Raw genomic sequence first — 24,804 nt, forward strand, 5'->3', positions numbered from 1 at the left:
ATTCCCTAGAACATATTTCAATAGGTTTTAAAATTTATATTGTAAATTTGCACACTGCAGTTATTCATAGATAAATAAAAAAATATATTGTACCCTTACATACAATCACAGCGCTCCTAATTTGACTTCCTTCACCTGTCTTGGGTACACAAAAGGCCAACCTAATGCTGGAAAAATGTAGTAGTACCGCTTTCCTTATACTGCATTGACTTCTGACATTATCACGTGATGTTTGTGTGTAAAATGAAAATTTGACACAGTAAAGCGAACTATCTCGGAAATAAACTATCAATCACAATTTTCATTAGTTTTTATATGAACTACCTATAAATGTTGATTATTTTTTAAATCAAGCTTCCTTCTTCTACATTGTTAAATTTAACATGTTGACAGTTTTTATTGTTCTCTTGTTTGCTCATTAAGAAAATTCAACAATAAAAGCAATGACGGTCGAATACAATCACATATGAACTTCAACAAGCAACCCATGATTTTTTTACCTACCTGTTGCTATTTTCCGTCAAATCATTATAAATCTAAATTAGGATTTACAGAATTTTCATCTTGAAGTTAACTGAACAATTTAATTATAAATTAGTTTCTTGTAAGAAAATCCGGTGCTAGCAGTTGTCGTCTTCGTTTGTTTTTATGTGTGACATTTGTTGTTCCGAGTTGAAGGCCTCACTGTGATCATGAAATAATAGCACACATAATAGCGCTTCCACGGATGAAACCGATAAAAGTGGTCTCAATGTGCTCATGAGAGGACGAACACCTATGCTAGCGCTCTTATTGTGATCATGAGATGAAGCCAACCAATAAAAGCGATCTTATTTTGATCATGAGATGGAGAACACAAATGAAACCGCTCTCACTGCGAGTGATAATGAAATGAACAACACTTATAAGAGCTATCTCAATGTGATCATGAGATGCAGAACACAAATTAAACCGCTCTCACTGTGAGTGATAATGAAATGAAGAACACTTATAAGAGTTATCTAAATGTGATCATGAGATGCAGAACACCATACTTTGGTTTTCCTGATATGCTGTTCATGTACTAATTTTGTCATGGATTTTTATCCAATATCTTTCCTTTTTTACAATTAATGATCTAACGATTCTAAGTTCTAGGTGGTACCTAACACTACAGGGAGATAACCCTGTAAAATCAACTAAACGTTTTAATTACGTTGTGTTGTTAAGGGAATATTAAGCAATGATCAAATTAAGTGTTTGTCAAACTGCTATATAACCAGTGTAATTATTCTGATTTATTTATTTTTTGAAATTTTTATATTTTTGTAAAAGGGTCAAAGTAAATACAAAATTTTAAGAAAAATTAAACGAGCCAAATTAATTTTAGTTAAAGTGTTGGGTACTACCTTAAACTATGTACTACGAAATTACACCATATTAATGCTACTTACCATTGTTTTTTATAGTTGCTGGAACTCTTTTATGTAGATTGTAGAACTTTGGCATTGGCAATAGCCTAAATTGTGTTTTACGTGTATCGATATTAATTGGCGATTGTCTTTTGTTTGATCCACATGTAATCCAACATATGTGAATTTGACACCAATAAGCTGGTCCTGAAAAATATGTGAATGCTTCAGAAAAGTGTAATTTTTTTTGTCATAAAAAACATGAACGTTGCCATACCCGTATGAATATTTGAAAATATGAAATTAAAGTTTTAAGGCGAAAACACATTAAAGAGCTAACCTGAAGTTTGAAGAAAAGAATCCTAATGAAAAAAAAATTTTACCAGAAAAGCATCAAAAGCTAGTTATGTGTAATATAGGTGATACTCGCTGTATTGTGTATTTTTTCATTTATAAGGGAACACTGATATTAGTTTTTCAACAACTCGTTGTTGGGGGACGTAAATTGGTCATACATTTGTAGTTGTTAAACTCTGTGTCATTTATTTTTGACGAGTTGTCTAAATAGCATACACACACCGTTTTCTTATGTTTATACCTCACGGAAGTAGTCACAGTACCTATTTATTTACAAACTAATCAAGACCTTCGTTTTTCAACTATTGTTATTTCTAAACACATATTACATGAAACACGAAATATATATACATACGTTACACTTAGAAATTGAAAATATGTCAAAAAAAAAAAGATTATTAGTATTGGCAATGCATGTTCTCTTCGTGTTTAAAATTAAGATGTAGACAAAACTTTATGGTTTGGCTATGACTTAATAGAAGATGTGGTAATAGAGAATGTCAACGTCAAAATTATATAGCATGACGACTGGTACATGTATCATTGGAAACTTACTGACACGCAAAACTTACATTATATTTAACATTTTGTCTAATATAAACGTATCAAATATAAAGAAGTGTCAAAATATAAGTCAAAGTTGAAAACTTTCCTGTATCCAGACAGAAATGTTTTCTTGTCATCCGATTATTCATTTTTTATATAACACAACTTTAAGATAGATTCATAGTTAACCGCCATCTTGGATTGTACTATCGCTGTACACAACCCAATTCTGCAAATTTGTAGACAGATTTGCAGTGTTATTGGTTAGACTGTTTATTTATATGAAGAAAACGTGCTGATTTATCGCATTTTCCAAAATATTAAAACAAATACCAAACAGTTACGTTTTAGAATCAATGTTTTCAACTACGCCTTTTTGGGGGAGATAACTCTTTTAGTCAAATATATATACTGGACTGATCGGAATTTTTTTTTTATTTTTACTTGTAGCAAGAAAACAAGTTTGGTGATACCATTTTTTATTTTTATTTTCTTAAAACATATTATAAAACCTTTCTTCTCACAATTTAATTCAAAATTCTGTCTCATTTTATGCACAAAAATGTGTTTTATCATAATCATGCTCAGCAAATTTAGGCACATTTAAACCACTCATAGCTTGAATAATAGCACGATGAACCATATTTTTTATTATGTTTTTGAAAAGAGCATAGTAAAATCATTATTTTGGCAAGGTATAAGAAAATTCTATCACGGGAATCATATACCTAGTATCATCTACCTTAAAGTAACTTCCGGGGTCTTTGGTCTGAGAACCGAACTCGGTTTTTTATGCATCTGTCTACCGAAACACATAAAAAAAGTTCTACGTTTGAACACGTTTTTGATCACTAATAAAATCAGCTAGAGCTAGAGCATAACTATACGATAGGAGAAATGTTTTGTCATCGTCAGCATAGTCCTATACATTCGTTACATATTTGCCAACGGACGTTACACAACCACTGATAAATAAAATAAACAATTAAATCGGCACGCCTTGCTTTATCTTAATCTTAGAGGACAAAGACGAGCTGTTTCCTCTTGGCAAAAGCTAAGTAACCACAGTAACAGATCCAGGTTATCTGAGGTGTTTGTCCGTGAACTCTGTTATCTTTGCATATGTATGGCAAGCCGTTCTCGTCAAAACTATGTTTAAACCCTTTTTTCGAAAAAAAATACACACTGAGATTTAAAAACCTAAAATAACACACTGAGAAATCGAAATTACACACTGAGATTTAAAAAAATAAAAAACACACACTGAGAATTCAAAATTACACACTGAGATTTTAAAAAGACACACTAAGATGAAATAAATTGAAAAACACACACTGAGAATTGTGAATTACACACTGAGATTTCAAAAATACACACTGAGATTAATATGCAAATTACTAATGAATATTCATGAGATGAATAATTCAACAGATTAATATCTTGATCTCAAGAACTCTTATCATTATAATGAAATGCGATTCCTTCAACCAACATTCGTAATAAATTTCAAGACTTAACATCGCTCATATTCATAAATTTGTTGCCTATAATTCAGATCATTACTACCAGTGTATCGGGATGATTTTTTTTTTACTTAAAACCGTGGGTCCCTTTTCAAAAGTCTTCCAACTGTTTCCCTGATTTCGCTAGTTAATCTTTTATATTTTTGTTACGTTTATATGCTATAATAGACACTTGAGTAAAAATTTCACTGCATTCTTTTGCAGATTGTTCCAATGTTTTCTTATAATTTTAATAAAGTTTTCACCATTTGGTTATATTTTGTAATAAGAGTAAGTTTTTTTATTACTAATAATTTGCAACCAAATCGAAGGACTAACGAGTTCTGTCCCCTTGTTGTTTTAAGCTTGTAATAGATTCAGAATAAGCATGCTAATTAGATATGTGCGCATAAAAAGTGCGCACAAATCTCAGTGTGTAATTTTAAATTCTCAGTGTGTAATTTTTAAATCTCAGTGTGTAATTTCAAATTCTCAGTGTGCGTTTTCAGTTTATTTATTCTCAATGTGTCTTTTTTAAATCTCAGTGTGTAATTTTTTAATTCTCAGTGTGTAATTTTCAATTCTCAGTGTGTAATTTTCAATTCTCAGTGTGTAATTTTCAATTCTCAGTGTGCGTTTTTCATTTTTGTAATCTCAGTGCGTCTTTATGAAATCTCATTGTGTAATTTTTAATTCTCAGTGTGTAATTTTCAATTCTCAGTGTGTAATTTTCAATTCTCAGTGTGTAATTTTCAATTCTCAGTGTGTAATTTTCAATTCTCAGTGTGCGTTTTGAAGTTTTTAAATCTCAGTGTACTTTGTTGTAATTCTCAGTGTGTAAACTTTTCGAAAAATGGTTTAAACATAGTTTTGACGAGAACGGCTTGCCATACATATGACTATAAAATAATTATTGTATTACCGACGTATTATTCGGGAGTTTTTATATTTTCGATAGGTTACCTTCTCTGTGGTAGGACGACAACCTGGTTCTCAGTCAAGGAAGAGCAACTGGAAGAAGTCAAATTGAGCTTACAAGCGGTTTAATTAAGGGGAACAGTTACTGTTCTATACGTGATACAAATCATCGGCAAACAGTTAACTTTCCTCCATAATTGCATCGATTGTAATGTTTGGTTATACTTCCGGTGTTTGCTCTCAAATGATCGACTACTAAGATAGTAAGGTTTTCAATTGAAATTTATATAATCCGGAGTCAAAAGTCGGTAACATGAGAATAGTCTAACAAATGTTAAAAATGTCAAAAAAAGTACGGAGTTAAAGTGCTATAAGGCTTCAAATTTTCAAAAGGTTTTAACTTATGCAGCTAAGATAATCTATTTCTAATGAAGTATTTGGCAAATAATAAAACTTTTGTAAGCAGTCAATTTGTTTGTAGTTATACCGATATCATATCAATAATCGAAACTACGTTTTGTTTTACTCTGTTATTCTGAATATCAGGTTTATGAATTAAATATAAATATATATAATTTAAAGGTCAAATGTTACGAGAAAAAAACTTTGAATTGCACCAAAAACGTGTTCTCTGAGTAAATATTGCTGTTTTGACATTTTAAATGGTAGTTTACATTCTTACCTTCACAAAAAGTCCTATTGTAGCTAAAATGGGCTGTGTTGATATCTTCATAGTAACACTGTCCTAATGTGGGAGGTCGCACCTGTAGATATCCAGCGCCATCAACAAAGGTCACGGACAACGCAGCTACAATAAAAAAAGATAATAGGACCTCCATTCGTAAAAACTATCTGCGACAAATTGAAAATTTGGAAAAAAATACTTATATCATATCTAAGAAGCTGATTGATTTTTATTATTCATCAAATTTACAATATTTATATCATATGTGACAGTATTCAATAAATCACCGTGACGTGGATTTTTATTTTTACATTTTAAGGTCAACAGACTTTTTAATTATTGAAAATAAGTATTATGAAAATTTACCATCACTTGAAGTTTTAACGATATATTATTGTCGTTTCTATTTTATACGTCACAGTAAGATTGTTCGATTTCGTCGTTTACTGTAGCCTGCTGTAAACCAGGTCTAACCAACCATTTCTACATAAAAAAAATGTCTTTAAAAAGTCAAGAATGTGACAGTTGTCAATTTATTTGATGCTTTTTTATTTTGCCACCTGATTAGGAACTGTCGTTTTAAAATTATCTTCGGAGTTCAATGTTTTTGTGATGTTACTTTTTACGCCAATTGATCAACAGGTTTAACTCATTTATAAAAAAAAAAAAGTACAAATTTAAATGAAATTTTGAAATATACAAGTATCAATAACTTATTTAAGGGTGCACTCAAAATTTTAAATATATTGATTCAGAACGAGGTGCGTTTGATTATAATGTAAGATACGTATTACAATTCTTACCGATAACAATAAATAGTAGTAAACAAGATTAAAACAAATGTTAATTTAAAAACCTATATTCAAAATTTTTAACACAAAACCTACGATAAAGTGTGATGATGTTCGTAATGCAAAAACCTTGTCTGATGTTGCCACAAAATCAGAATTATCCGACCATTAAATGCAAATGAAATAATTTATAATTAGAAATTGGATGTAAGACATCCTTTGATTGGCTGGAAGTTTTTGTTTATCAGTTCATAGACAAATTTCCTCATGTGAACGTACGTGACGTCATCGACAATAAAATGTCAAAATTTTAGTTTGTCATGCTTACTGTCTATTCAAAAAACCTCCAAAATGTGGTGCATACTTTTAGATAACACGCTACGCAGGTTATTCAGTTTGCACCATATTTGTTGGTGTTATTTTTCTCCAAGACAGACAAAATAGTTTAGCCATTCCTTAAATAGCATCGCTGTAAATAATATTTGCTCATCATTGGTATATATGCAAAAAGCATGGCCTATTTATTTTATATATTTCCCTCGCTGCACTTTAAGAATTGAAAAAAACACAGTCATAAACCATATTAAAATAGGTTTATATAATTAATATTATTCGATGTCATTTGTTATAAATATGAAATGAACGTGGAAATCTATCGTAATTGCGACTTTCAATTCAAGGACATATGATATGACATTCTTTAATATAATCATGCGTAGAAACAATCGGTTTTATTAATTGTATGCAAGGTCAAGTAAATGTTCCAGTTCTTATATCATTCACTTTTCTTAAAGCTCAACCGGGCGTCCCAGAATTCTTATTTTTCTAAGGATTTATTGAGTTTGATGATTTACTGCTATATTGATCTGTTAATATTAACAGATTAATTGTGTACAATACTTTAAACGAAACATTATGGTAATACTCTGTGGGTTCCACTCCAGGAAAAGATAATCTTAGCTTTATTTTGAAAAAAACATTTCAGAGTTGTGAGTTCGTACTATATGGGATAACCTTTTTATTCTAGCGGTCATTGGTGAGTCTTTTGTCTGACGTATACAACTATTGATCTCTGATCAGGGGCGAATCCAGCTATTTAAAAAGGGGGGATCCCAACCCAGGACAAAAAGGGGGGGTTCCAACTATATGTCCCCATTCAAATGCGTTAATCTGCCAAAAAAGGACCCCCGGACCCCCCCCCCCCCTGGATCTGTCAATGTCTGATTACGTTATACTACATTTGTATCGATCTGATGAGCTTAGTCCTTTTCAGCTGCCTTTTTTTTATAGTTTGGTAATGTGTTGCTCTTATACACCGCTCTCCAAGGTTTGAGACGAAATAGTAATACATAATATCGATCCATACAATGTTAGAAATAAATGATCTCGACATATAATGTCAAACAGAAAACTCATTGGATGATGACCCTCTTATTATTTTTTTATTCTCACATGTCTTGAGTAATAGACTTAGTAACTAAAATTGTATTAACTCTCTAAGGATGCCAATGGTGCAGGGGGAGGGGGGGGTGTATGCTGAACCAAACCACAGTTGGTAGACCAAGGATTCGAATATATTACCGGGGTAAATAAAAATGTTATTAAATATAACTTGACGTAGCTTTACTTTTGATTTCAAAAAGAAAACTCACTGCATGCAAAAGCCTGATGCATTTTACAAAAATATGTATGTTTGTTTTTAAATCAATGAGTATATCTAATTGCAGACCCCACTCACCCCCCCCCCCCCCCCCCCCCCCCCCCCCACCACCCAATGTTTCAATATTACATCCATTTTTTAACTACATATTCCGAAAGAAAAATTCTCGTTTACTGCAACTAGTTGTGTTTATTTCTTAAATATAGTAACACAACTATATTTTGTGCAATGTCAATTTCATCATAGATCACTTTTTTCCAATCAGTGGTTCCTTTAAGGATGAAAATATGTATGAAATCAAATAAGTTTTACAATTTAAATAGCTATTAACGTATTCATTTAAGTTGCAGTTTAAAAACAATATTAAGTCAATGTCAGAAAAATATAAACTTTTTTGTAATCGGCGCAAAACTGAGGAAGGGCTCGGTAGAACCTTGCCCATCCCCAGATTCTCAGCCTCATACAAAAAAGTATATATTTTTTATATTGACCTAATAATGTATATATTTATAATAATATCGGTCAAGTTTATTTAAATGGGGATTTTGTGGTAAATATTGGAATCTTGTGGTAAATTAAGAAAAAGTTAAGAAACTAGGTATTTTAAATGATTGATCGTAAGGAGGAAATATTTGTTGTAAAATTAAAATAATTAATGTGTAAAACTGTTTAATTAATATTGGCGAGGTCAAGGTTGTTTACCAGACATTATTCGTCAATTTATAAGTACGTAATTTTAGATATAAAAATCAATTCCTAATGAATCAGAACATATATGACGTATATATAATTCACCTGGTTGTTCGCAAATCTCAGTGACGCTTTCTTAAGACAAAAACAAAACGATATATCTGACTGCATAAAAATGTATGTCCAAAGCATTAATTTAAGCATTGTAAGTTTTTTGCTATAACATCGCCATGTACAACAGTCAGGTTGGCACACATTTATACATACAAGTTATATAAAAATATATGTTAGTAATTAAAGATTTGTTTTAACTTTCAAAACGTCAAGCAAACATGTTTACCTGCAAGATTCTATACGTGACTGTCCAAAGTTAAGGGACGACATCAAAAGATCGATGTAGGATAAAAAACTTAAATCAAATAGTTCGGGGGTGGGGGTCAACATTGCTGAAATTTTTGTTAATCTAAAATCGATTTTACATATATCCCTATTGGTAAATCAATTTTTCCCAAATAAAGTTAAGAGGGGGGGGGGGGGGGGTGTCAGTGAAAAAACTATGTGAATTAAGTTTTTTATCCTTCATTGAACTTTTGATGTCGTCCCTTTAAAGAGACTGTGGTGTAGTTGTTGTCGTTTGTTCATGTTTGTCATATATATTCAATTTGGTTTTTCAAAAATTGTTATGTTACACATTAGACCGTTATATTTTTGAATTGTTTACATTTAATTCATATGAACCTTGGTGGATGTGACATATCCTTTAAGAAGATGAAAGAACGTACTAATACAAAAAACTTCAAAGTTAATTGGAATAAGGTGGACAAGAATGAATATAAAACTTTGATTGATGATAAATTAGAGAAAATCAAACCAATCTCAGAAAAATTGAATTTAGATCAAGCATTTGATGAACTGAACAAAATTCTATCAGATACAATTTCAAAAATTGCTCCAAGAAAACGAAAGGGTAAGAAAAAGAAGAAATTTCCAGTGATGAATGATGAAATCTTACACGCTGTGAAAAGAAAGAAAACTGCCTTCTATATTTGGAAACAACAAGGTCGACCAAAAGAACCTGGTAACTTCTATCTTAAGGAAAAAACAACCACCACATATGATCTCAGGAAACTATGTAGAAAAGAACAAGCACTAGAAAGGATTAATACTAGACAACAAATCTTGGATGCTAAATCCAGTGATACAGCAATATTTTATAAACTAATTAGGAAACAGAGGGGGAAAATGGGTAGATTTATTGATGAACTTATAGTTGAAAACGAAACATATCAAACATCTGACAGTGTATTGGAAGGATGGACAAAACATTTCGGAGATCTTGCCAAAAAATCTAACTATCATAACTTTGATCAGAATCATTTAGAAGCAGTAGAGGTTGAAACAGAAATAATATTAAAGATATGTAAGGAAAATTATTCACATGAGAAAGTCTCAATCCAAGAATTGAAAAATGCTGTAAAAAAATTAAATACAAATAAAGCTATGGACTATTATGGAATCACTGCTGAAAATTTCATTCGTGCCAGCGAAACACTTTTAGAATATCTTCAACTTTTAATTAACACAAGTTTTGAACACTGTTACATACCAAATTTACTTAAAATTGGAACTCTTTTTCCTGTTTTCAAAAACAAAGGTGACATAAAGAATGCTAAAAATTACCGTGGGATCACTATAACACCAACCTACTCGAAGATCATAGAAATTATAATTAAAGGAAGGGAAAATAATAAGATTTTGAAACATCAAAACCCACTGCAAAAAGGTTTCACAGCAAAATCCACTCCATTGCTTTGTGAACTGTTCATTGAGGAATTCGAAAGAGAAAATAAAGATCTCAAGTTACCAACCTATGTTGCATTACTGGATGGAAAATCTGCTTTTGATGTTGTAGTTCATAAAAACCTGATACGACGTCTTTTCCAAATTGGATTCTCACAGCAATCTATTTTACTGATCAGCAATTTATATGAAAATGCAACATCCTGTGTAAAATGGGGCAATACAATGTCAAATCGATTGTTTAATATTGAACAAGGTGTAAGACAGGGTGGAGCCATTAGCGCTGACCTCTACAAAGTTTATATCAACCCCCTACTACATATTCTGAGCAATTCTGGATTGGGAGCCAAAATTGGGAATATAAACTGTTGTGCGCCAACTTGTGCTGACGATATTGCCTTGATATCCAACAATCCCTTTGAACTCCAAAATATGATAAATTTAGCAGTTGATTTCAGCCAAAGAGAGGGATATCTATTACAGCCTCAAAAAAGTGGAGTCTTACCAATCAAAACATGTAATAAAATGATAGATGTTGAACAAGGTTTTTGGAAACTTAAAAATATAGATATGCCCATTGTCCAAGACTCCTCTCATATTGGTATAAAAAAATCTCAAAAAGACTCTACTAATACAACCATCACTGAAAATATAAAAAAGGCCAGATGATCTATGTACAGTCTTATGGGTGCTGGACTACATGGGGAAAATGGACTAGACCCTGAAACAATAGTCTCCTTATTTAGAACTTACATCTTACCAGTTTTGACCTATGGCCTAGAAGTTTTGATACCAACAGGCAAAAATTTAGATCTTATACAACAGCAACATAAAAGGTGGATTAAACAGATTTTATCTCTCAAACTAAATGTGGCTGACCCGGCTGTCTATATATTATCAGGTTTGCTCCCACTTGAAGCAGAGATCCATATTAAAATTGTCACACTATATGGGAATATAACCAGATCTGAAAGATCGTCCTTAGAATGGAGAATAGCTGAACGACAACTACAAATTAAAACCTACTCAAGCAATAGCTGGTTTATTGATCTGAAAAAGATATGTGGAAAATATGACATCATAGAGATAGAACAGTATCTTGATAAGCCATTAACAAAAATTGAATGGAAGAGGTTTATAACCAAAAAGATTCACAAGTACTGGGAGGGTGCCATAAAGACCAGAATGAAGGAGTACTCAACTCTAAGATATCTTAAATGTGAATATGATATTGGCAGAATTCATCCTTTACTTAAAACATCAAGTGCAAATATAACGGAGATCAAGAAACTGTCCATCTGCACTAAATTAGTTACAGGAACCTACATACTACAATCTAATAAAGCGGAGTATTCAAATTATGCAACAAATCCGATGTGTAGACTCTGTAATAAAGCTGACGAAACCATTGAACACTTTATCTTATTGTGTGAAACAACGTCACAAATAAGGTCATCCCTTATCGTCAAAATTCTACACGAAGGTAGTCTGGCCATAGCAAGAGAGAGCCTGCAAACTCCTATTGACTTAATAACATTAATTATTTACCCTTATCATTACCTACCGAAGAAAATGTGCAAGGATGTTGAAGATAGAGTCGGTAATCACTTGGTACCGCTATGTCGCCAACTGTTATATACACTTCATTCCAAGCGCTATGATGTGTTGACAAAAACTGATACAAAAGCAAACAGAAAATGAAGAACTGTGAAATCATTTTAGTTGTAATATATACATGTCGGAGTTCACATGGATCTCTCTCTTTTAGTAGCTTTAAAGTCTATTAATTTTTTTACGGATTGCACTTATAAACTTTCTTCTTTTTTTTTAACAGTGTTAAAAAAATATATATATATAATTGTACTTATTGTCTCTATTGTATCTTATTTTTAATTTATTCTAAAATTAGTTTTTACCATTTTAATTGCATTTGAAATATTTTTAACACTGTCGTGGCGTAAGCATGTATGTTAAATAAGATAACCTTGTGTATGCACTATTGTGAACTGTGAATTGACCTGTGTATATATATTGGTGGAGGAATCTCATTGACGGAACTACTTTCCTCTATACGGAGGTGTGCCTTGATTGGCAGAAACTCGTTTACAGATTACAGATTACAGATAGTTGTCTCATTGACATTCATACTACATCAATATGCTTATTTTCATATCCAAAAACTCATGCATATAGAAACATTCATTAAGAAAATAAGCTTGCGATACCTCCATTTACTTGTTGATGTACTGTCGCTTCGAAATCTACATCGTTTGGAATAAACCGGTTGGCGGTTACATCCTGTCTTTATTGCCTCAAAAAGTCTATTAATTTTTATCACACTCACATCTGATAATTTGCTTATATTGAACAAGATAACACATTACAGCGGCAATCATCGCCCAAGAACAAGGTATCTAGTCATTTCGAACCATATCAATTTCGTACCATTGCCATTCCGTACCCCAAATTACCATTGCGTACCATGAATTTGTCACTCATAACCATGAACAAAAACCATTTCGTATCATATGGAAAAATAGTCTTCCGTTTCGCGCTATATGGAAAATTATGTAAAGCCAACGTGTTCAAAATTCTTACTTCGTAACTTGCCAATTTGTAACTTGTAGCTGTGTGATTTGTCAATTTGTATATTGCTGTTTTGTAACTTGTCAATTCGTAAATTGTCAATTTGTATATTGATGTTCTGTAACTTGTCGATTCGTAACTTGTCAATTTGTATATTGATGTTCTGTAACTTGTCGATTCGTAAATTGTCAATTTGTATATTGATGTTTTGTAACTTGTCGATTCGTAAATTGTCAATTTGTATATTGCTGTTTTGTAACTTGTCCATTCGTAAATTGTCAATTTGTATATTGATGTTCTGTAACTTGTCGATTCGTAAATTGTCAATTTGTATATTGATGTTCTGTAACTTGTCGATTCGTAAATTGTCAATTTGGATATTGATGTTCTGTAACTTGTCGATTCGTAAATTGTCAATTTGTATATTGATGTTTTGTAACTTGTCGATTCGTAAATTGTCAATTTGTATATTGATGTTCTGTAACTTGTCGATTCGTAAATTGTCAATTTGTATATTGCTATTCTTTATCTTGTCGATTCGTAAATTGTCAATTTGTATATTGATGTTCTGTAACTTGTCGATTCGTAAATTGTCAATTTGTATATTGCTGTTTTGTAACTTGTCGATTCGTAAATTGTCAATTTGTATATTGATGTTCTGTAACTTGTCGATTCGTAAATTGTCAATTTGTATATTGATGTTCTGTAACTTGTCGATTCGTAAATTGTCAATTTGTAATTGATGTTTTGTAACTTGTCGATTCGTAAATTGTCAATTTGTATATTGATGTTTTGTAACTTGTCGATTCGTAAATTGTCAATTTGTATATTGATGTTTTGTAACTTGTCGATTCGTAAATTGTCAATTTGTATATTGCTGTTTTGTAACTTGTCGATTCGTAAATTGTCAATTTGTATATTGCTGTTTTGTAACTTGTCGATTCGTAAATTGTCAATTTGTATATTGATGTTCTGTAACTTGTCAATTTGTATATTGATGTTTTGTAACTTGTCGATTCGTAAATTGTCAATTTGTATATTGATGTTCTGTAACTTGTCGATTCGTAAATTGTCAATTTGTATATTGATGTTTTGGAATCTTTAACATGTCGATTCGTTAAATGTCAATGTGTGAAATGTCGATGTGTGAAATGTCGATCATAATAACGATCATTATGACGACAGATGGCGCTCGGTTTCTACTTCGGTGTATAAGTCTCCTGTAAGTAGGAGCATCTCCATATGGAATATATATACTTAAGTAATTTTAATCAATTAGTTACAGCAAATGCGTCTAAAAGAAAGCAAAACAAAAGTGCCTTAGATATTGCCATTGTCCCATAATTTCTCTCATAATAAATGTCTTTCTGAATGTTGTTTTATTGTCAGTTATATATCTATGTTGATGTTTATGTTGATGTTTATGTTATACATGTTATGAGACTCTTAAATGACTATGATTCCAACACAATACAGCTTGTCAAATTGAAATGTTGAAGAGTGACAATAAATAATGAGTGTCGCAACACAAAACAATGGTCTCTTAACTCTGCGTTAAAATAAAGGAGCTACCATTTTATTTTAGGGGTCTCCCTTACTTTTACTGAAATCTTGAAATCTACTTCGCTACTACCTTACGGCATTGAGTAGTCGTGTGTTGAAAATCTATAGTTATTATCGCTGCACCGGCAAAACTGAAACACTTTTAAAACAAACACATTTTCTGCAATTATAATAAAATCAACGGTACCAATTTTGTTGCACCAGATGCGCATTTCGACAAAATATGTCTCTTCAGTGATGCTCGTGGCCAAAATATTTGAAATCCAAAGCTTATATAAAAGATGAAGAGCTATCATCCAAAAGGTCCAAAAAGTATAGTCAAATTCGTGAAAGGAATCAGAGCTTTGCATGAGGGAGATACATTCCTTAATTTATAATAATTTCTAATATTTTGTAACAGCAAATTTAAATAACACAAAAAATCCGTATTTTCTTGCCAGTACCGAAGTATAACTTTTTAATGGTATATAAGGATATGTGTCGTCATGGGTAGGCATTAAATATTTTGCCACTGGGCAACAACCAATCAACCAATCAATACTCATCAATGTTCTCAATATAGGTTATAAATGTGGGTTTGTCCGAAAATAAATCCCTTCTATCTCTAAATCATATTTATGTGTCACAGTGACTTTTAATACAGTTTTAATAGTTTGCATGATTTCATTCCTTGTTTTGCACATAAACTATGAGCCAATTTTTCATTGTAAATTATAAAGAGACCTTGGTTTGTTATTAGTAATTATTTATAAGTTTGGCAAGTGATTCATTTATAGGATAGGGAAAAGGAAACACCTATAATGACTGAACTAAAAAACGCAACACTAAATCAATTATTTTATTTTCAGGTATGCATTAGGAAGCTACCATTAGATTTTTATGGAGGGGTAAGTTTAAAATTGAAAAAAGGCAGGACAGAAATTTTTTTTTTGTAAAAATAAAAAGCCAGGATGAGCATCTTAGTTTGCAAAAAAAGGCAGGATGACAATTTATGGAGAGATAAATAAGGATATTAAACTAATATATACTAACAAGTGAGGTGTATTTATTTTTAATCCTAGCCTACTCCAACCATAAAACTTAAATGGAAGCTCCCTTATGTATAAAATATCATTTGTATAAACATAACATTCATTCATTTCGTTTAAACTTTGAGTTGTTAAATCACGTTTATTTTGTAAATTTAAGGTACACTTGAAAACATGGTCTTCACTCTATATGTGTATGTGCCACTCTCAAGGCAACGGCTGATTGTAGCCACATGCCATGTCTGCTTGTAGCCAAAGTCTAACTTTGGGATGTTTTGGGTTCAGTTTTGTTGCCTCTGATTTGAACTCTGTCACGATCATTACAGTCTTTTACGGGAATTAAGTGATTTAACGATAATCCAGTATGCCCTCTGGTTAGTCCAGTATTCATAGTTATCAGAATCATTTTCATTGCAGCGTAGACAACCGCAATACTTATTTTGGTAAATATTACTGAATCATTTACCTTCCAATTGTTTGTCATCGGCTATCGATAACAGTGATGTTACGCTCACTCAGTCTGTCAGAGGCTCCCCAATGGGGATTTATATAGAACAAAAGAGTTAAGTTCAGGCAGGTGCACAAGAAGAAAAAAAGAAAACTTAAGTATTCAACATTTTAATCAACATACAAGGTGAAACCCTCTGCTTTTTACATGTATTACATTTTTGTATTTGATTTAGGCAACCCCCAGTTTATACAAATGTATGTCTATAGTTGGGACGGTGTACTTGTTGGGACGAACGTTCACCTAATCTGGCCCAGTCAGTTGATAACCTAATCAAACCAGTACATAGTCTTGTCAACGCTGTGATGAAAAGGATTCTAATAATAAGAAGGACATCAGCGCATATAGCAGATTAATTATGATTAGGTAAAAAAAATCACCAAAATGTGTTGCGTTTTTTAAATTCATCAGTATATATGTTCATGTCATAACTCTTCAAATGTTTCTGTGAACTAATATATTTAATTAATAATTAATATTAACATACTATTTTATATTGATACGTGTATTTCTTGCCAATTAACACATTACAAACAATGATTAACGTAGAATGATGATAGTATTTTAGTCATGTACAAGGATGCTAATAGTCAACGCCTGTCTTTTAACATAGACGACATGATTATTTGCCAGGAAGGCCTATTAATATCCACGTCTAAGTATTATATATTAAATATTTTAAAAATTAATTTCGTAAGAGGTTTTGTTCGTAATCCACGAATATAATTTCTGAATTATTATTAATAATATTATCCAGCTTTTGCTACCAGAAATGTATTTTGACAACAGAAATTTTAATTTGTAATCACACGCTGAATTGTGTCGCCTGCTTTACTTGTCATTCATCCATTTTGAAACATAACATATCATTATATAACAATATTTTATTTAAAAATAGCAATCGCAACTTTATTCAAATATATAGACTGAAAGTGATCAACAAATGTTATATTTCATTATATTGAGCAATATTTAACATTCAATGCTGAAACATTCTTTATTTTTTGAGAGATATTATATAGCATTTGTTGTATAATTTGCTAAGCATTTTTATGATATATTTTTCTGTTTTCTAATCTATGTCTTTCATTCTGCTTTGCAATTCTTTCAGTGAATGGGGTATATTTTCCCTCAATTGGACGCATTTAATGATGTTAATAATGTTTTATACATGTATGAGCCCGCGAAAGACAAATTAATCTATACCAAAAATTCAATGACATACATAATATAATGCTTTGGTCAGTTTGTCAAGGGGAAAAGTCGGATAGTTTCCTCGTGAAAAACAGACTGACATATAGTTGTCTCATTAACAACCATATGGCATTTCCTTAATTTGAATCCTTATTTTTTTATATAGATTATGGTACCAGGAATATACTGGATATTTAATGTCTGTGTAATCTTATATCAAGTGATATACAGTCTGAATTTATTAACGTGAAATATAATGGTCAATTTGATTTCTTTCTGAAGGAAATGTTGGAAAATCAAACAAAATATTATGCACTATGTGTGTACCTTGCTGAACATGTAATCTATATGGTACTAAGAAATATTCGCTAAAAGTTCATTACAAAGACTTAACATGTCTGCGTTGTCTGTTCAGTTAAATAAGCATTGCATGCTTCTTTCTGTAATTTCACTGGGGTGTAAAAGCGCTCACCGAAGTGCGCGCTTCATTCTAATAATGTGCGCACGGTCAACACTTTTACAACCCTATGAAGTTATAAAAAGAAGCATTCAATTATACCTATAAATACATTTTTAGCTAGGATCATGAAAACACGATTTTTATCAAGTTTTTATTTAATTTACCTTTTCACTTTATTGCGGGAACTATTTGCCCTTGGACGTTAAGCAACCAAATATCAATCAATTATTGTGGGAACTGGTTGTTCACGAATATAGTTCCCTTTAATTAAAGTATAAAGAACTAATAGAGGAATTACACCCAATCTTCAATAACCTTGACAAATCTCACTACTAGTCTATGGAAAGCCAACGGAGTCAAAATTCTTAATTCGTAACTTGTCAATTCGTAACTTGTAACTGTGCAATTTCTAAATTGTTAATTCGTAAATTGTTAATTTGTAACTTGTTATTGTGAAATTCATAATGCTTAATTCGTAAATTGTCAATTTGTAACTTGCACCTTTGTAGTTTCAACATTCTTAATCGGTAAATTGTCAGTTTGTTACTTGTAACTGTGCAATTTCATCATAATGCTTCATTCGTAAATTGTCGATTTGTAACATGTATCTTTGTATCAAAATTCAACATTCTTCATTTGTTAATTGTCAATTTGTAACTTGTAGATTTCAAAATTCTCTATTGGTAAATTGTCTTTTTGTATATTGATGTTTTGTAACTTGTAACATGTGACTTGTCGATTCGTGAATTGTCGATGTGTGAAATGTCGAAGTGTTAAATGTCATCGTTGTATTATGCTAACGATCATTATGACGACAGATGGCGCTCGGGTTCTTCTTCGGTGTATAATCCTCCTGTAAGTCGGAGTACCTCCATGTGGAATATATACCTAAGTAATTTTAATCCATCGATTGATTACAGCAAATGCGTCTAAAAAAAGCAAAACAAAAATTGCATGTTTACAGGATCCCAGTTTTATTTTTATTACTGACGTGGACTTTCGTTCGGAAACTATATAAAAAAAACATCCCGACTAGTTCAGTCCCTCAAAATAATTGATCTCTCCTAATTACGAGGTTAATGAAATAGTCGTTGGTCAGTGGAATATTACGACTTGATTATTCAGGTATATACAATAAGGAGATGTGGTAATAAACCGTATGATTGCCAATGAGACAACTATCCACCAACGCGAAGTACAATTAAAGTCCATGTAAGCAACTATAGGCAACCTACTGCCTACATCAATGACAAAACCGTATACCATATAGTCGGCTTTAAAAGGCTACATCATTACTGAAAACCCCAGGTACTAGTAATAAACGATTTCTATTAATCATAAAATGCTATGATCGGACCATTTTATTCTGACATGAAGGGCTGACATATATATTCTATTCTGCTGTTGTCGGTTATATGGTCGGGTTGTTGTCTCTTTGACACATTTCCCATTTCCATTCTCAATTTTATGTATTAATATGAAGCCTACTGAATTTTCTGGACAAGAAGCTTAAAAATTGCCGCTACCAGATTTCCTACAATAAAAATGTACAACCAAAAAGACCAAAATATTCACGAGTCCCTCTATCTCAAAAGCTGCTTAATGCCCCGTACTCCCGATATGAACCCCATCTGGTGCCACACCTCCTTATAGCCCGGCAACCTTACTAAATCTAACATGTTGTCAATCGTTAATTAACTGAAATGATTCACGATGTTAATCAATATACTTATTTTTTTTTTTAATTTGCATGTCAAATATAAAATAAAAAATCATTTGCAATGAATTTGTAACATCCTAATATCCTATTGACAAACCAGGTTGTATTCCGCCTGGCTCTTCTGTCGAACAGTCAGCCAGGATCCAAGCTACCAGGATCCAAGGCTATCATTTTACTCTAAAAATGACCAAATACATACTCCTTTGGCCAAACCCCAAATAATATGCAAATATTTTCGTGGAGAAATAAAATTAAAGAACCTTAGTGAGCGCGCTTACATGCCCCACGTCCCCACATTGTCACTGGAGGAATAAAATAACTGTAAGAAAAAAATGTTGTATAAGAAAAAAAAAATGAATCATAATTTCCTGTTGATATGTACAATGTACATCTACATAGCAGTGGATGATCCAGAACTTTTCCTAAGGGGGGGGGGGGGGGGTGCTCCAGTCATGCTTCAGTAATTCCCTATTTAATCAACCAAATTTTTTCCACGAAAAGGGGGAGGGGGTGGCCCCCCCCAGGCCACCCCTGGATCCGCCTATGCATAGTATGTCCTTATTATCTACAAGGTTACATGAAATTCTGTGGTGTGGTTTCAGAGGATAAGTTCAAAGGGGCGTAACTTCTAGAAAAAAAAATGAATTGTAGTTTCTTGTCGATATGCAAATCTACTTAGTTTGTCCTTATTATCATGAAATTCTGTTGTGTGGTTTGAGAGGAGTTGCGATGACAAGAAACAGGACCGATGGACTGACGTACGGACAGGCAGACAGACAGACGGACGGGTCAAAACATTACACCCTCCGCAACTTCGTTGCGTGGGGTATAATTAGTGGAAGCATATACTAGTAAGAGATAATTGCCTCTTTCATGCAAATGGCGATATGGCAAGCTCTTTTCTCTGACAAGTCAGAGGGAGAGGGCGTCAATTTGTTTAAAAGTGGGAGTATTAAGAAGGGGGTTTTGAGATTTCAAAAAAACACTGGCCTTTGTTAGTCTTGTATGATTTTTAATTTTTGTTTCTTGTGTATAATTCGGAGTTCAGTATGACGTCCGGTATCACTGAACTAGTATACATATTTGTTTCGGGGCCAGCTGAAGGAATCCTCCGGGTGCGGGAGTTTCTCGTTGCATTGAAGACCCATTGGTTGCGTTCGGTTGTGGTTTGCTCTATGGTCAGGTTGTTGTCTCTTTGACACATTCCCCATCTCCATTCTCAAATTTATGTAGGTGACGCGTGTAGTAAAAAATAAAGTGTTTCGTAGTTTAACGATCATGGTCATTAAAAAATATAGAGGGGACACCTCCTAGTATATTTCGATCTTGTACCACGATCCTGATAGATCTGTATCTGTAGGAGAACGTTTTGGATACAAATACCGGCTTTAATACAACGGTAGAGAGAGCGCCGTCGATGTATTGACGATGCTCGAGAGAAGTTACATAACGGCTGTCAACGCTCGGTGTACGCACTACGCTTCTTCAATGTGGTCCTATTCGAATACTGTTTATACGAAAAATGAGTTAGAATATTGTTGTATTTTACTCGTTGAAATCTCAAAACACTTCGTGTAGTTTTTTATCTGCATGTTTGTTCACAACATTTCTTGACTGATAATTGTCAAATCGGGCCCTTGACAGCAATTTAGTGTTCTTTTTGAACGAGCTTTTTTGTTTTTGAAATTGTCTGGTTCTATAGCACTGCGACCATCTCGTACAGAAATATTAGCTTCTGACTTGAACGTCCTTGTACTCTCCTGTTATAAATCTCACAGGTTGTCACTGTATTCTTTCAAGCTTATTGATGATTGAAGATGTGAACTGGTCCCATACTATTGACGATATGATATCTCATTATTGACCTGACCATTAAAATATATGCGGTTTTCTCGCATTCCGGTTAACAATATCTCAAATTTTAGGGCCTCGATTAGTTTTTCTGATTCCTTTAGATTTTATTACAAAATAGTGCATATTCAACACAGTTTTGATATATAGTATACATTAACTAAGTGGCTCATTTAAAATATTTTTTCATTCAGTTTGTTTTACAAAAAACTTATATGATATCATTAAACATTTTTTATAGACATAGGAAGATGTGGTATGAGCGCCAATGAGACAACTCTCCATCCAAATAAAAATTTATAAAAGTAACCCATTATAGGTCAAGATACGGCCTTCAACACGGAGCCTTGGCTCACACCGAACAACAAGCTATAAAGGGCCCCAAAATTACTTGTGTAAAACCATTCAAACGGGAAAACCAACAGTCTAATCTACTAGTATATAAAAAAAACAAGAAACGAGAAACACGTATAAACTACATAAACAAACGATAACTACTGTACATCAGATTCCTGATTTATGCTCATTACTCAGGAGCCAAATAAATAAAGACTGTTCGTCCATTTGTTTCTTGTAGTAAAACATATCATTAGAATAAATTACATTCTTTTCTGAAATTTTAATATTGAGATTATAATATTAATGAATGATGGCTCTCAAACCATTTCTGCCATTATACATTGAGTCCTAATGTGCGGGCCCATTACAATATTAGTATTTTTCCAGCACCGTCTTATATTTCAAGTTTTTATGCCCCATCTACGATAGAAGAGGGGCATTATGTTTTCTGGTCTGTGCGTCCGTTCGTTCGTCCGTCCGTCCGTCCGTTCGTCCGTTTGTCCCGCTTCAGGTTAAAGTTTTTGGTCAAGGTAGTCCAATCCACTTCAAACTTAGTATACATGTTCCCTATGATATGATCATTTTAATTAGAGTGTTTACCCCAATTTCACGGTCAACTGAACATAGAAAATGATAGTGCGAGTGGGGCATTCGTGTACTGGGGACACAATCTTGTTAGTCTTGTTTTGACCCGGTTAAATATTAAGTAGAAATTTCTTGCCAAGTGACAGTAATATATTTACGAAGTTGATAAGGAAGCCCGTTCCAGCGACACATCTATATACCTTAATAAAGGAAGTGACACACCTCATTGCAGGTTTGGTGACCAGTACAGTAAACAAACATGTTTATACGAGGTTACCTCAATACAAAACCGAGTCCCTTTTATACATGCCATATAAAATAAACAATGTATTTATCTATTTGTTATCTTTTATATGTATGTGCTGTACATAATTGATTTATACTCCTTTGGTATGTATTCCATATGGCGGTGCTCCTACTTACAGGAGGCTTATACACCGAAGAAGAACCCGAGCGCCATCTGTCGTCATAATGATTGTTAGCATAATAGAACGATGACATTTAACACTTCGACATTTCACACATCGACAATTCACGAATCGACAAGTCACATGTTACAAGTTACAAAACATCAATATACAAAAAGACAATTTACCAATAAAGAATTTTGAAATCTACAAGTTACAAATTGACAATTAACAAATGAAGAATGTTGAATTTTGATACAAAGATACATGTTACAAATCGACAATTTACGAATGAAGCATTATGATGAAATTGCACAGTTACAAGTAACAAACTGACAATTTACCGATTAAGAATGTTGAAACTACAAAGGTGCAAGTTACAAATTGACAATTTACGAATTAAGCATTATGAATTTCACAATAACAAGTTACAAATTAACAATTTACGAATTAACAATTTAGAAATTGCACAGTTACAAGTTACGAATTGACAAGTTACGAATTAAGAATGTTGACCCCGTTGGCTTTCCATACTAGTCTTGTTAGAGGTGAGACTTAAATAAATATTGTCTTGTCTTGTCTTGTTAGTAGTCTGTTCGACTGTCTTCTCTTCTACTTGATTGTCTATTATTGTTCTTTGTACCCCAATGAATTCTTTAGAAATTAATTTAGTAACACTTCGAATACCGGGAAATTAGTTTGGTTGGTGTATATAACTCATCAATTACTTGATTACTCTTTGTTGCCTAATCTTATTTGCTAATGGATCACAGGTAACTCTGAAGGCAAGTTTGTTTCTAGTTCAAGATTTTTTCGTTTGAATTGTGAAATTTTGTCTGGAGCCTGTAATTCAGTGGTTGTCGTTTATTGATGGTCATATATTTGTTTCTCGTTCATTTTTTGTACATTAATAAGGCCATTAGTTTTCTCTTTTGAATTGTTTTACTTTTGTCATTTCGGGACCTTTTATAGCTGACTATGCTGTATTGGTTTTGCTTATTGTTGAAGTCTGTACGGTGACCTATAGTTGTTAATTTCTGTTTCATTTGGTTTCTGGTGGAGAGTTGTCTCATTGACAATCATACCACGTCTTCTTTATATATATATTAAAACTGACGGGGAAAGGTAACACCCGGCCACCGAAAGCTTTTTTTTTGTGAAGCCAAGGTGGTCGTGTGGTCTAGCGCGTCGGATACAATGCAGGCGATTTGGTGTCACGATATCTCAGTAGCATGGGTACGAATCCCAGCGAGGGAATTCGAAGAACAAACAATTTTCGAAAGCAAATTTACAGATCTAACATTGTTGGGTTGATGTTTAGACGAGTATATATATTAACAGACATTAAACAGTATGGGGAACTGAGACTATAGAGGTACACAATTATGCTTCCAACGCCACTCACAAGGAAAACCTCCTTGGGCAATTTGGAATTGAATATTTCAATATTTTAGGACACAATGGACCTTCAAGTGGATTTTGTCTCGTTTTTGGTGCTTTATATGAATTATAGATTGATTTGGAAAATATTGCTTACATGTACGTCCAGAGGACGCTTTTGTCATGAACCTTTGTGGATTTCACTTATATTTCTTTTTGGACACCGACATAAAGATTTGTCATACCATTCTATGTACCACACAGACTTGAATACATGGGAAGAATGTTTTAAAGTTTAGGACTATTTCCATAGTTATATGAATTACGCACGTGAATTGACTGAGATGGCTATACATGCGACAGTCTCAGTAGAACAAGTTGCAGCATAAAGGTCCTTTTACTTAACTTGTTTTTTTCTTAATTGTTTTTGCATTCCCTTCCTTATTCATTTCTATTTGAGGGGATAGAAATGAAAGAAGAGAGGATAAATACATTTTTGGATGTTGTATTATAACTGATTTTGATATAGAAAGAGTGATTAGGTCATGTACAAAAGCTTCATATTTACAGTTTTCGGAACATCTCTTGACTTGCCCATAGGGATGGTGATGTGTATTGACTAAATTTGTAAGACGGATTAGTTTAATCTTTCTGAATGTTGGATACTTTTTTGGGCTAGTTCTGTACTTTACACACACAAAATGTTTGACAAAAGAACATGCTGTATTTTAATTAATGAGTTAAAACGTTATAAAAATTAATATCTAGGAATTTTATTTTGATCTGAGGCCAGAGATCTATTGAAAGTATAATAGAAAAAAAGAACTTCGTATAATTTCTTAT

The 24,804-nt window shown here is 32.6% G+C and overlaps 1 long non-coding RNA gene across 1 annotated transcript in view; it reads left to right on the plus strand.

The window, feature by feature from the left end:
* LOC139527875 (uncharacterized) overlaps positions 1-24,804 on the plus strand; it is a 50,201-nt gene that overhangs the window by 19,885 nt on the left and 5,512 nt on the right. Inside the window, exon 2 of the long non-coding RNA XR_011665475.1 lies at positions 15,338-15,376. This is a non-coding gene — a long non-coding RNA (uncharacterized lncRNA). The remainder of the gene's footprint in view (positions 1-15,337; positions 15,377-24,804) is intronic.

The sequence above is a fragment of the Mytilus edulis genome, chromosome 6, assembly GCF_963676685.1.
Source record: "Mytilus edulis chromosome 6, xbMytEdul2.2, whole genome shotgun sequence".
In the NCBI taxonomy this organism is placed as follows: Eukaryota; Metazoa; Mollusca; class Bivalvia; order Mytilida; family Mytilidae; genus Mytilus; species Mytilus edulis.